Raw genomic sequence first — 15416 nt, forward strand, 5'->3', positions numbered from 1 at the left:
CTAGAGATTTAACTTGGTGGAGTTAGGGCTTTGTTCACCCTGTTACTTGGTGATTTTATTTAGATGATTATATATATATATATATGTATATATATATATATATATGTAGATATATAGATATATATAGATATATATGTATGTATATATATGTATTATCTGTGTGACCCTTAACATTGTTCTTAGTGTTAGCTGTCTCTCCTCTTTTCTCTCTAACCTTCCTTTTCCCTCTCTCTCTTCTTTTAATCCTCTATTCCAAACTCTCTCAGCTCCATAATTGTATATTCTATCCACTTCCTCAGGAAATCCTTTCCTCCACCTAATCTCTTACTCTACAAATAACCTCTGTGGTTATTTGGATAGATCATGGCATGCCTATAGAAGGCTTAAATGCTTGCTTCCAAATATTAGCAAATACATGTTATATTTGTCTTTTCGGGTCTGGATCATCTCACTGAGGATTTTTTTCTGATTATACCCTTTGAACTGTGAATTTCATCTTCTGACATCTGAGTAATAATGTTATGTTGGGGTAATGAACCACATTTTTACTTTTCATTTATCTGTTCATGACATAGGTTGTTTCCGATTTTGGATTATTATGACTATAGTAGTAATGGATATGGTGTTTCTGTGGTAAGGTGAATATCTTTTGAGTATATTACCAAGAGTGGTATAGTTGTCATAGATCACTTCCTATCTTCTCGAGAAACTGCCATAATGATTTCCATGGTGGCTAGATGAGTTTGCACTAACAAGGGTGTTCCTCTTACTCCACATTCTTGCCAACATGAACTTTCACTTTTTTTCTGCCATCCTGACAAAGATGTAAGATGAAATCTCACAATAGTTTTGATTTGCATCCCCCGATGGCTAAGGACCCTAGATATTTCTTTACTTGTTTCTCAACTATGTGCATTTCCTGTATTGAAAATTCTGAGTTTAGATCTGTACCCCATTTCTTTTCTATATATTTCAGCTTTAGCCTTCTACTAGATGTAGATTGGGGAAGATTCTGCTTTCTTGGAATGATGCTGTCCCTTGTCATGCAGAAACTTCTCAGTTTCATGAGGTCCCATTTATTAATTGTTGATCTTAGTGCCTGCGTAAACTATGTCCTGTTCAGAAAATCTTTTTCTGTGCCAATGAGTTCAAGGTTTTTTCTTACTTTCTCCTCTATCAGTTTCAGTTTTGATCTATTTGGAGTTGAGTTTTGTGCAGGATAATATGTATGGATCTATTTGAATCATCTACAAGCCGACATGTAGCACCATTTGTTGAAGATGCTGTCTTTTTCCCAGTTTATGTTTTGGCTTTGTTCTTAAAAATAAGGTGTGTGGATTTATGTCTGAATCTTCAGTTTAATTTCATTGATCAATACGCCTCTTTTTTGTGCAAATGCCATGCTGTTTTCATTACTATAGCTTTATAGTAAAACTTAAAATCCAGTATGATCATATCTCCAGCAGTTCTTTTATCATTCAGGAATGTTTTTAACTATCCTGGGTCTTTGTTTTTCCATATGAGGTTGAGTGTGGCCCTTTTAAAGTCTGTAAAGAATTGTGGTAGAATTTTAATCAGAATTGAATCCTAGATAATTTTTGGTAGAAAAGACATTTTTACTGCATTAATTCTACTAATTCTTGAACATGGGAGATCTTTTTATCTTCTGATATCTTCAGTTTATTTCTTCTATGACTTGAAGTTTTTACCCTACAAGTGTATTAATTGTTTAGTAATAGATACTGTAAGATATTTTATGTTATTTAAAACTATTGGGAAACATGTTTTTTCTGATTTCTTTTTCAGACCATTTGTCATTTGAATATAGGAGGGCTACTAAATTTTTAAAATTTATTAATAATTTTATTTATTTATATTTCAAATGTTATCCCCATTCCTGGTCTGTCCTCCACAAACTCCTATACCATTCCCCTCCTCTTTGCCTCTAAGAGGGTGCTCTCCCACCCACCTACCCACTCCCACCTTTCTCTTTCTTTGGAGCATTAAGTCTTCACAGGCCCAAGAACCTCCCCTTACACTGATGTCAGATGAGGTAGTCCTTTGATACATATGTAGCAAGAGCCATGGACCAGCCTAAGTTTACTCTGGTTTGTGGTTTAGTCCCTGGGAGCTGTGAGGGTTCCAGTTATTTGAACTGTTTTACTTCCTATGGGGTTACTCCCCTTCAGCTCCTTCAGTGCTTCCCATAATTCTTTCATTGGGGTTCCTTGGCTCAGTCCAGTGGTTGACTGTGAGTATCTATCTGTCTTAGATGCTGGCAGAAACTCTCAGAGGAAAACCATACCAGGTCCCTGTCTGCAAGCACATCTTCACATCAGCATTAGTATCATAGTTTGCTGTCTGCAGATGGAATGCATCACATGGGGGAGGGAGATAGTCTCTACATAGCCTCTGTTCCATTTTGTCCCTGCATTCCTTTATACAAGGACAATCCTGGATTAAATTTTTGAGATGGGTGGGTGGCCTCATCCCTCCACTGGGGAGTATGTCTATCTACTGGAGATGCTCTCTTTGGATTCTATCTTTCTGCTGTTGGGTATTTCAGCTAATGTCATCCCCATTGAGTCCAGGAAGCCTCTTGTATCCCTGGCCTCTGGAACTTTCCCAACCTCCAACTTTTACTTATTTCTTTTTTTTTCTTTCCATCTTTATTAACTTGAGTATTTCTTATTTATATTTCAATTGTTATTTTCCCTTCCCAGTTTCTGGGCCAACATCCCCCTAACCCCTCCCCCTCCCCTTCTCTAACGGTGTTCCCCTCCCCATCCTCCCCCCATCACCCCCTCCCCCCAACAATCACGTTCACCTGGCCCTCTGGACTTCTTTCCTGTCTCTTTCAATAACTGGTCCTGCTCCCCACCAATTTTTCATCCCTCCTCCCCTCTTCCACAAAGGTCCCTCCCTCCCTCTGCCTCCCATGATTATTTTGTTCTGTCTTCTAAGTGAGTTTTTAACATCCACACTATGGCCTTCCTTCTTGTTAAGTTTTAGACAGTCTGTAAGTTGTATTGTATTCTGAGCTTTTGGACTAATATCAGTGAGTACATACCACATGAGGTGTGGGTTACATCACTCAGAATGATATTTTCTAGTTCTATCCATTTGCCTAAGAATTTCATGAAGTCATTGTTTTTAATAACTGAGTACTCCATTGTGTAAATGTACCACACTTTCTGAATTTATTTTTCTGTTGAAGGACATCTGGGTCCTTTCCAGCTTCTGGCTATAATAAATAAGGCTGCTATGAAGAAAGTGGAGCATGCATCCTTGTTATATGTTGGACCATCTTTTGGGTATATGCCCAAGAGTAGTATAGCTGGGTCCTCAGGTAGCACTATGTCCAATTTTCTAAGGAACCTCCAGACTGATTTCCACAGTGCATGTTCCAGCTTGCAATCCCACCAAAATGGAAGAGTGCTTGCTGGTATCTGCTGTAACCTGAGTTTTTGATCTCAGTCATTCTGACTGGTCTGAGGTGGGATCTTAGGGTTGTTTTGAGTTTCATTTCCTTGATGACTAAGGATATTGAACATTTCTTTAGTTCAATGGTTTCTTGGCCATTAGAGATTCCTCAGTTGAGAATTCTTTTTTAACTCTGTACCCCATTTTTAAATTGCATTATTTGGCTCTATGGTGTTCTTGAGTTATTGTATATTTTGGATATAAACCCTCCTGGGATGTAGGTTTAGTTAAGATAGTTTCCCAATCTGTAGGTCGCCGTTTTGTCCTATTGACTGTATCCTTTGCCTTATGGAATCATTTCATTTTTGCAAGGTCTCATTTGTCAGTTCTAGATATTAGAGCATAAGCCATTGGTATTCTGTTCAGGAAATGTTCTCCTCTGTGCATGTGCTCCGGGTACTTCCGCCTCTCTCTTCTATTAGTGTCAGTGTATCTGGTTTTATGTTAAGGTCCTTGATCCACGTAAACTTGAGCTTTGTACAAGCAGATAAGAGTGGATAAATTTGCATTATTTTACACGCTGACCACCAGTTTAATCAGCAGGATTCATTAAAAATGCTGTCTTTTTTCCACTGAATGGTTTTAGCATTTTTGTCAAAGATCAAGTGACCATAGGTGTGTGGGTTTATCTCTGGGTCTTAAATTCTATTCCACTGACCTACCTGTCCATCTCTGTACAAATACCATACAGTTTTTGGTAACTATGGCTCTGGAATACAGCTTGAGGTCAGGGATGGTGATTCCCCCAGAAGTTCTGTTACTGTTGAACACAGTTTTTGATATCCTGGGTTTTTTATTACTCCAAATGAATTTGCAAATTGTTCTAAGTCTTTGAATAGTTGAGTTGGAATTTTGTTGGGGATTGCGTTGAATCTGTAGATTTCTTTTGGCAAGATGGTCCTTTTTACTATATTAATCCTGTCAATCTATGAGCATGGGAGGTCTTTCCGTCTTCTGAGATCTTTAGTTTCTTTCTTCAGAGACTTGAAATTCTTGTTATACAGATCTTTCAATTGCTTGGTTAGAGTCACTTCAAAGTATTTTATATTATTTGTGACTATTGTGATGGGTGTCACTTTCCTAATTTCTTTCTCAGCCTGTTTATGCTTTAAGTAGAGGAAGGCTACTGATTTCTTTGAGTTAATTTTATACCCAGCCACTTTGGGGAAGTTGTTTATCATGTTTAGGAATTCTCTGGTGGAATTTTGGGGTCACTTAAGTATAATATCATACCATTTGCAAATAGTGATATTTTGACTTCTGTTTTCCAATTTGTTTCTTTTTGACTTGTTTTTGTTGTCTGATTACTCTAGCTAGGACTTCAAGTACTATGTTGATTAGATAGGGAGAAAGTGCACAGGCTTGTATGGTCCTTGGTTTTAGAGGGATTGCTTCAAGTTTCTCCACTTAATTTGGTGTTGGCTAGTGGTTTGCTGTTTTACTATGTTTAGGTATGGGCCTTGAATTCCTGTTCGTTCCAAGATTTTTTAACATGGAGGGGTGTTGAACTTTGTCAATTGCCTTCTCAGCATCTAATGAGATGATAATGTGGTTATTCTCTTTGAGTTTGTTTATATAGTGGATTACATGAATGAATTTACATATATTGAAGCATCCTTGCATCCCTGGGATGAAGTCTACTTCATCACGATGAATGATCATTCTAATGTGTCCTTGGATTCTGTTTGGGAGAATTTTATTGAGTATTTTTGCATCGATATTCATAAGAAAAATTGGTCTGAAGTTCTATTCCTTCGTTGGGTGTTTGGTTTAGGTATGAATAATTGTGGCTTCAAAGAATGAATTGCATAGTGTTCCTTATGTTTCTATTTTGTGGAATAGTTTGAAAAGTATTGATATTAGGACTTCATTGAAGGTCTGATAGGATTCTGCACTAAACCCAACTGATCCTAGGCTTTTTTTGGTTGGGAGAATTTTAATGACTGTTTTTATTTCTTTAGGAGTTTTGAGACTGCTTACATGGTTTATCTGATCCTGATTTAACTTTGGTACCTGGTATCTGTCTAGAAAATTGTCCATTTCATCAAGACTTTTCAATTTTTTTTTAGTATAAACCTTTGTAGTAGATAATTTTAAAAATTTCTTCAGTTTCTGTTGTTATGTCTCTCTTTTCATTTCTTTTTTTAATTGGGTATTTCTTATTTACATTTCAAATGTTATTCCTTTTTCTGGTTTCCTGTCCCTAAGCCCCCCTATATTCTTCTATAAGGGTGTTCCCCTCCCCATCCACTCCCTCTTACTTCCTTGCTCACCCCGACAATCCCCTACACTGGGGGTTCCAACCTTGGCAGGACCAAGGGCTTCTCCTTCCATTGGTGCCCAGCAAGAGCATCTTTTGCTACATATGCAGTTTGAGCAATGGGGCAATCCATGTATAGTTTTTCCAGTAGTGGTTTAGTCTCTGCAAGCTCTGGTTGGTTGGCATTGTTGTTCTTATGGGGTTGTAATCCCCTTCACCTCTTCCAACCCTTTCTCTAATTCCTCTAACTGGGGCCCTGTTCTCAGTTCAGTGGTTTGCTGTTAGCATTCGCCTCAGTTTTTGCCATGTTCTGGCTGTGCCTTTTAGGAGACATCTACATCTTGTTCCTGTCAGCATGCACTTCATAGCTTCACCCATCTTATCTAGATTTGGTGGCTCTATACATCTGGGCCACATGTGGGGCAGGTTTTGAATGGCCGTTCCTTCAGTCTCTGCTTTAAACTTTGCTTCCCTACCCCCTCATATGGATATTTTGGTTCCCCATTTTTAAGAAGGAGTGAAGCATCCACATTTTTGGTCATCTTTCTTCCTGACTTTCATGTGGTCTGTGGATTGCATCTTGGGTATTTTGAGTTTTGGGCTATCCACTTATCAGTGAGTGCATACCATGTGCTTTTTCTGTGATTGGGTTACCTCACTCAGGATGATATTTTCTAGTTCATTCTATTTACCTATGAATTTCATAAAGTCATTGTTTTTGATAGCTGAGTAGTACTCCATTGTGTAGATGTACACATTTTCTGTATCCATTCCTTGGGCATCTGGGTCCTTTCCAGATTCTGGCTATTATAAATAAGGTTGCTATGAACATAGTCGAGAATGTGTCTTTATTGTATGTTGGAGAATCTGTTGGGTATATGCCCAAGAGTGGTATAGCTAGGTCCTCAGTTAGTGCAATGTCCAATTTTCTGAGGAACTTCCAGACTGATTTCAAGAGAGGTTGTACCAGTTTGCAGTCCCACGAATAATGGAGGGGTGTTCCTCTTTCTCCACATCTTTGGCAGCATCTGATATCACCTGAGTTTTTGATCTTAGACATTCTGACTTGTGTGAGGTAGAATCTTACGGCGGTTTTCATTTGCATTTCCCTGATGCCTAAAGATGTTGAACATTTCTTTAGGTGCTCCTCCGACATTTGATATTACTGAGCTGTGAATTCTTTGTTTAGCTCTGTATCCCATTTTTTTCTTTTTTTCGGAGCTGGGGACCAAACCCAAGGCCTTGCGTTTGCTAGGCAAGCACTCTACCACCGAGCTAAATCCCCTACTCCCTGTGTCCCATTTTTTAATAGGGTTATTTGACTCTCTGGAGTCTAACTTCTTGAGTTCTTTGTATATTTTGGATATTAACACTCTATCAGATGTAGGATTGGGAATGATCTTTTCACAATCTGTTTTGTTTTTGTTTGTTTTTTTTTTTGTTTTTTGTTTTTTGTTTTTGTCCTAATGTCAGTTTCCTTTGCCTTACAGAAGCTTTGTAGTTTTATGAGATCCCATTTGTCGATTCTTGATCTTAGAGCATAAGCCATTAGTGTTATGTTCAGGAAATTTTCCCCAGTGCCCATGTGTTTGAGACTCTTCCCCACTTTTTCTTCTATTAGTTTGAGTGTATTTGGTTTGATGTGGAGCTCCTTGATCTACTTGGACTTAAGCTTGTACAGGGTGATAAGAATGGATTGCTTTGCATTCTTCTACGTGCAGACATCCATTTGAACCAGCACCATTTGTTGAAAATGCTATCTTTTTCCCACTGGATGGTTTTAGCTTCTTTGTGAAAGATCAAGTAACCATAGGTGTGTGGGTTCATTTCTGGGTCTTCAATTCTATTCCACTGATCTATTTGTCTGTGTCTGTACAAATACCATACAGTTTTTATCACTATTGCTCTGTAATACTGCTTGAAGTCAGGAATGGTAATTCCCCTAGAAGTTCTTTATTGTTGAGAATCGTTTTAGATATCCTGGATTTTTTGTTAATCCAAATGAATTTGCAAATTGCTTTTTCTATATCTACAAAGAATTGAGTTGGAATTTTGATGGGGATTGCATTGAATCTGTAGATTGCTTTTGACAAAATGGCCAATTTTACTATATTAATCCTGCCAGTCCATGACCATGGGAAAGACTTTTCAGTCTTCTAAGATGTTCTTTAATTTCTTTCTTCAGAGACTTGAAGTTTTTGTCATAAAGATCTTTTATTTGCTTGGTTAGAGTCACACCAAGGTATTTCATATTATTTGGGACTATTATGAAGGGTGTCATTTCCATCGTTTCTTTCTCTCCCTGTTTACCCTTAAATTAGAGGAATGCTACTGTTTTGTTTCAGTTAATTTTATACCCAGCCACTCTGCTGAAGTTTTTTTTAATCAGTCTTAGTGGACATTTCAGTGTCACTTAAGTATACTGTCAAAGCATCTTCAAATAGTGATATTTTGCATTCTCCTTTCCAATGTGTATTCTTTGACCTCCTTTTGTTGTCCGAGTCTCTGGCTATAGTACTTTGAGTACTATATTGAATAAGTAGAGAAAAAGTGGGCAGACTTGTCTAGTCCCTGATTTTAGGGGGATTGCTTCAAATTTCTCTCCATTTAGTTTGATGTTAGCTACTGGTTTGCTGTATATGACTTTTATTATGTTTATGTATGGGCATTGAATTCCTGATCTTTCCAGGACTTTTATCATGAAGGGGTGTTGAATTTTGTCAAATGCTTTCTCAGCATCTAATGAAATGATCATGTGGTTCTTATCTTTGAGATTGTTTATATAGTGGATTATGTTGATGGATTTCCGTATATTAAGCCATCCCTGGAATGAAGCCTACTTGATCAGGACAGATTACCATTTTGATGCATTCTTGGATTTGGTTTGCAAGAATTTTATTGAGTATTTTTGCATCAATATTCATAACAGAAATTAGTCTGAAATTCTCTTTTTTTGGGTCTTTGTGTGGTTTCTGTATGAGTTATTGTGGCTTTATAGAAGGAATTTGGTAGTGCTCCATCTGTTCCTATTTTGTGGAATAGTTTGGACATTATTGGTAGGAGGTTTTCTATGAAGGTCTGATAGAATCTGCTCTAAACCCATTTGGTCTTGGGCTCTTTTGGTTTGAGAGACTTTTAATAACTGCTTCTATTTCTTTAGGATTTATGGGGTTGTTTAGATGGTTTATCTGTTCCTGATTTAATTTTGGTTCCTGATATTTGTCTAGAAAATCATCCATTTTATCCAGATTTTTCAGTTTTGTTGAATATAGGCTTTTGTAGTAGGATCTGATGATTTTTTTTAATTTCCTCAGATTCTGTTATTATGTCTCCCTTTTCATTTCTTATTTGGCTAATTTGTATAAACTCTCTGTGCCCTCTGGTTAATCAGACTGAGAGTCAGATTAACCGGAGAGTCTATCTGGTTTATTTTCTCAAACAACCAGCTCCTCGTTTTGTTGATTCTTTGTATAGTCCTTTTTGTTTCTACTTGGTTAATTTCAGCCCTGAGTTTGTTGATTTCCTACCTTTTACTCCTCTTTGATGAATTTGCTTCTTTTTGTTCTAGAGCTTTTAGGTGTGCTGTCAAGTTTCTAGTGTATGCTCTCTTCTATTTTTGTTTTTTCACCCTTGGAGGCACTCAGATCTATGAGTTTTCCTCTTAGCACTGCTTTCATTGTGTCCCATAAGTCAATGTATGTTGCTCCTTGATTTTTATTAAATTCTAAAAAGTCTTTAATTTCTTTATTTCTTCCTTAACCAGCATTGAGTAGAGTGCTGGTCTACTTCCATTTATATGTGGGTTTTCTGTCATTTTTTGTTGTTATTGAACAGCAGTCTTAGTGATGACCTTATAGGATGCATGGCATTATTCCTATTTTTCCGTATCTGTTGAAGCCTGTTTTGTAGCTGATTATATGGTCAGTTTTGGAGAAGGCACCATGAGGTGCTGAGAAGAAGGTATGTCCTTTTTGTTTTAGGATAAAATGTGCTATAAATAATACCTATTAAGTCCATTTTATTCATAACTTCTGTTAGTATCTCTATGTCACTGTTTAATTTCGGCTTACATGATCTGTCCATTGATCAGAGTGGGGTGTTGACATTTCCTAGTATTATTGTGTGAGGTGCAATGTGTTAATTGAGCTTTAGTAAGATTTCTTTTATGAACGTAGGTGCCCTTGTATTTGGAGCATACATAATTAGGATTGAGAGTTCATCTTGATGAACTCTTCATTTGATGAATATGAAGTGTCCTTCCTTATCTTTTTTGATGACCTTTAGGTGATAGTCGATTTTATTTTATTTTAGAATGACTACTCCAGCTTTTTTCTTTGGACTATTTGCTCATTAAGTTGTTTTCCAGACTTTCACTCTGAGGTAGTATCTGTTTCTGTCTCTGAGGCATTTAGTGTATGCAGTAAAATGGTAGGTCCTTTTATATATCCAGTCTGTTATCTATGTCTTTTTATTGGGGAAATTGAGTCTACTGATGTTGAGAGGTATCAAGGAATAGTGATTATTGCTTTCTGTTATTTTCCCTGTCAGAAGTGGAATTATGTTTGTGTTTTTCCTCTTTTGGTTTTGTTTCAAGGAAATTGCGTTCTTGCTTTTTGTAGGGTGTAGTTTCCCTCCTTGAGTTAGAGTTTTCCATCTATTATTCTGTTTAAGGCTGGATTTGTGGTAAGATAGTGTGTAAAATTGGTTTTATCATGGAATATCTTGGTTTCTCCATCTATGTTAATTGGGAGTTTTGCTGGGTACAGTAGCTTAGGCTGGCATTTGTGTTCTCTTAGGGTCTGTATGACGTCTTCCCAGGAACTTCTGGCTTTCATAGTCTCTGGTGAGAATCTGGTGTAATTCTGATAGAACTACCTTTATATGTTACTACACCTCTTTCCCTTACTGCTTTTAATATTTTTTCTTTGTTTTGTGCATTTGGTGTTTTGACTATTATGTGACAGGAGAAATTACTTTTCTGGTTCCATCTATTTGGAGTTCTGTATGAATCTTGTGTTTTTATTAGCATCTCTTTCTTTAGGTTAGAGAAGTTTTCTTCTATGATTTTGTTGAAGATATTTCCTGGTCCTTTAAGTTCAGCATCTTTACTCTTTTCTATACCTATTATCCCTAGGTTTGATCTTCTTAGTGTGTCCTGGATTTCCTGGATGTTTTCGGCTAGGAGATTTTTGCGTTTTACATTATTTTTGGTTGTTGTGTTGATTTTTTTTAATGGTGTCTTCTCCCCCTGAGATTCTCTCTTCTATCTCTTGTATTTTTTGGTTATGCTTGAATCCATGACTCCTGATCTCTTCCCTAGGTTTTCTATCTCCAGGGTTTTCTCCCTTTTCGCTTTCTTTACTCTCTCTATTTCCAATTTTAAATTCTGGATTTTTTTCAATTCTTTCACCTGCTTGGTTGTGCTTTCCTGTAATTCTTTAAAGGAAGATTGTGTTTCCTTTTTAAGGATTTCAACTTATGCTGGTCCAGACACTGCCCGGACACCAGAAAATCAAGATCCAAATTTAAAATCACATTTGATCATGATGATGGAGTACTTTAAGAAAGACATAAAGAACTCCCTTAGAGAAACGCAGAAAAACATAAATAAACAAGTAGAAGCCTACAGAGAGGAATCACAAAAATCCCTGAAAGAATTCCAGGAAAACACAATCAGACAGGTGAAGAAATTAAAAATGGAAATAGAAGCGATAACGAAAGCACAAAGGGAGACAACCCTGGATATAGAAAACCAAAGGAAGAAACAAGGAGCAGTAGATACAAACATCACCAACAGAATACAAGAGATAGAAGAGAGAATCTCAGGAGCAGAAGATTCCATAGAAATCATCGACATACTGTCAAAGATAATGTAAAACGGAAAAAGCTACTGGTCCAAACCATACAGGAAATCCAGGATTCAATGAGAAGATGAAACATAAGGATAAAAGGTATAGAAGAGAGTGAAGACTCCCAACTCAAAGGACCAGTAAATATCTTCAACAAAATCATAAAAGAAAACTTCCCAAACCTAAAGAAAGAGATGCCGATAAACATACAAGAAGCATAATAACTCCAAACAGATTGGACCAGAAAAAAAACCCTCCTGTCTCATAATAGTCAAAACATCAAATACACAAAATAAAGAAAGAATATTAAAAGCAGTAAGGGAAAAAGGTCAAGTAACATATAAAGGCAGACCTATCAGAATCACACCAGACTTCTCACCAGAGTCTATGAAAGCCAGAAGATCCTGGACAGATGTCATACAGACCCTAAAATAACACAAATGCCAGCCCATGTTACTGTATCCAGCAAAACTCTCAATCAACAGAGATGAAGAAACCAAGAGATTCCATGACAAAACCAACTTTACACAATATTTTTCTACAAATCCAGCTCTACAAACGTTAATAAACAGTAAAGCCCAACATAAGGAGGCAAGCTATAACATAGAAAAAGCCAGAAACTAATCGTCTTCCCAACAAAACAAAAAGAAAAAAAGCACACAACCATAACCTCACATCCAAATATAAATATAACTGGAAGCAACAATCACTATTTCTTAATATCTCTCAACATTAATGGAGTCAACTCTGTAATAAAAAGACATACCTTAACAAAGTGGATACACAATGAGGACTCTGCATTCTGCTGCCTACAGGAAACACACCTCAGAGAAAAAGACAGAGTAAAAGGCTGGAAAACAACTTTCCAAACAAATGGTTGGAAGAAGCAAGCTGGAGTAGCCATTCTAATATCAAATAAAATCAATTTTCAACTAAAAATCATCAAAAAAGATAAGGAAGGACACTTCATATTCATCAAAGGAAAAATCCACCAAGATGAACTATCAATCCTAAATATCTATGCTCCAAATGCAAGGGCACCTACATACATAAAAGAAACCTTACTAAAAAAGCTCAAAGCGCACATTGGACCTCACACAATAATAGTAGGAGATTTCAACACCCCACTTTCATCAATGGACAGATCATGGAAACAGAAATTAATCTGTCTAGACTAAGAGAAGACATGAAACAAATGGACTTAACAGATATTTATAGAACGTTCTATCCTAAAACAAAAGGATAACCTTCTTACCACCTCATGGTACTTTCTACAAAACTGACCATATAATTGGTCATAAAACAGGACTCAATAAATACAGAAAGATAGAAATAATCCCAGGCGTCCTATCAGATCACCACGAGCTAAAGCTGGTCTTCAAAAACAATAAGGGAAGAATGCCCACATACACATGGAACTTGAACAATGCTCTACTCAATGATAACCAGTCAAGGAAGAAATAAAGAAAGAAATTAAAGACTTCTTAGAATTTAATGAAAATGAAGATAAAAAATTTCCAAACTTATGGGACACAATGAAAGCTGTGCTAAGAGGAAAACTCATAGCTCTGTGTGCCTGAAGAAAGAAACAGGAGCTTGACAGCACACCTAAAAGCTCTAGAACAAAAAGAAGCAAATACACCCAGGAGGAGTAGAAGGGAGGAAATAATCAAACTCAGAGCTGAAATCAACCAAGTAGAAACAAAAAGGACTATACAAAGAATCAACAGAACCAAAAGTTGGTTCTTTGAGAAAATCAACAAGATAGATAAACCCTTAGCCAGTCTAATGAGAGGACACAGAGAGTGTGTCCAAATTAACAAAATCAGAAATGAAAAGGGAGACATATCTACAGAATCAGAAGAAATTCAAAAAATCATCAGATCCTACTACAAAAGCCTATATTCAACAAAACTTGAAAATCTGCAGGAAATGGACAATTTCCTAGGCAGATACCAGGTACCGAAGTTAAATCAGGAACAGATATACCATTTAAACAACCTCATAACTCAAAAAGAAATAGAAACAGTCATTTAAGTTCTCCCAACCAAAAAGAGCCCAAGTCCAGACGGGTTCAGTGAAGAATTCTATCAGACCTTCATAGAAGACCTTAAACCAATACTATCCAAACTATTCCACAAAAGTGAAACAGACGGAGCGCTACTGAATTCCTTATATGAAGCCACAGTTACTCCTATAGTTAAACCACACAAAGACCCAACAAAGAAAGAGAACTTCACACCAATTTCCCTTATGAATATCAATGCAAAAATATTCAATAAAATTCTGGCAAAGCAAATCCAAGAGCACATCAAAACAATCATCCACCATGATCAAGTAGACTTCATCCAAGGCATGCAGGGATGGTTTAACATATGGAAAACCATTAACATAATATACTATACAAACAAAATGAAAGATAAAAACCACATGATCATTTCATTAAATGCTGAGAAAGCTTTTGATAAAATTCAACACCCCTTCATGATAAAAGTGATGGAAAGAATAGGAATTCAAGGCCCATACCTAAATATAGTAAAAGCCATATACAGCAAACCAGTTGCTAACATTAAACTAAATGGAGAGAAACTTGAAGCAATCCTACTAAAATCAGGGACTAGACAAGGCTGCCAACTTTCTCCCTACTTATTCAATATAGTTCTTGAAGTTCTAGCCAGAGCAAATAGACAACAAAAGGAGATCAAAGGGATACAGATTGGAAAACAAGAAGTCAAAATATCACTATTTGCAGATGATATGATTGTATATTTAAGTGATCCCAAAAGTTCCACCAGAGAACTACTAAACTTGATAAACACCTTCAGCAAAGTGGCTGGGTATAAAATTAACTCAAATAAATCAGTAGCCTTTCTCTACACAAAAGAGAAAGAAGCCGAGAAAGAAATTAGGGAAACGACACCCTTCATAATAGTCCCAAATAATATAAAGTACCTCGGAGTGACTTTAACCAAGCAAGTGAAAGGTCTGTACAATAAGAACTTCAAACCTCTGAAGAAAGAAATTGAGGAAGATCTCAGAAGATGGAAAGATCTCCCATGCTCATGGATTGGCAGGATTAATATAGTAAAAATGGCCATTTTACCAAATTCAACCTACATCTTCATAGCAATCCCCATCAAAATACCAATCCAATTCTTCAGAGAGTTAGACAGAATAATTTGTAAATTTATCTGGAATAACAAAAAACCCAGGATAGCGAAAACTATCCTCAACAATAAAAGGACTTCCAGGGGAATCACTATCCCTGAACTCAAGCAGTATTACTGAGCAATAATGATAAAAACTGCATGGTATTGGTACAGATAAAGACAGACAGACCAGTGAAATAGAATTGAAGACCCAGAAATGAACCCACACACCTATGATCAATTGATTTTTGACAAAGGAGCCAAGAAAAGATAGCATTTTCAGCAAATGGTGCTCGTTCAACTGGAGGTCAGCATGTAGAAGAATGCAGATCGATCCATGCTTATCACCCTGTACAAAGCTTAAGTCCAAGTGCATCAAGAACCTCCACATCAAACCAGATACACTCAAACTAATAGAAGAAAAAGTGGGGAAGTGTCTCGAACACATGGGCACTGAAGAAAATTTCCTGAACAAAACACCAATGGCTTATGCTCTAAAATCAAGATTCAACAAATGGGATCTCATAAAACTGCAAAGCTTCTGTAAGGCAAAGGATACTGCTGTTAGGACAAAATGTCAACCAACAGATTGGGAAAAGATCTTTACCAATCCTACAACAGATAGAGGCCTTATATCCAAAATATACAAAGAACTCAAGAAGTTAGACTGCAGGG

This window comes from Rattus norvegicus, chromosome 8, assembly GCF_036323735.1.
Source record: "Rattus norvegicus strain BN/NHsdMcwi chromosome 8, GRCr8, whole genome shotgun sequence".
In the NCBI taxonomy this organism is placed as follows: Eukaryota; Metazoa; Chordata; class Mammalia; order Rodentia; family Muridae; genus Rattus; species Rattus norvegicus.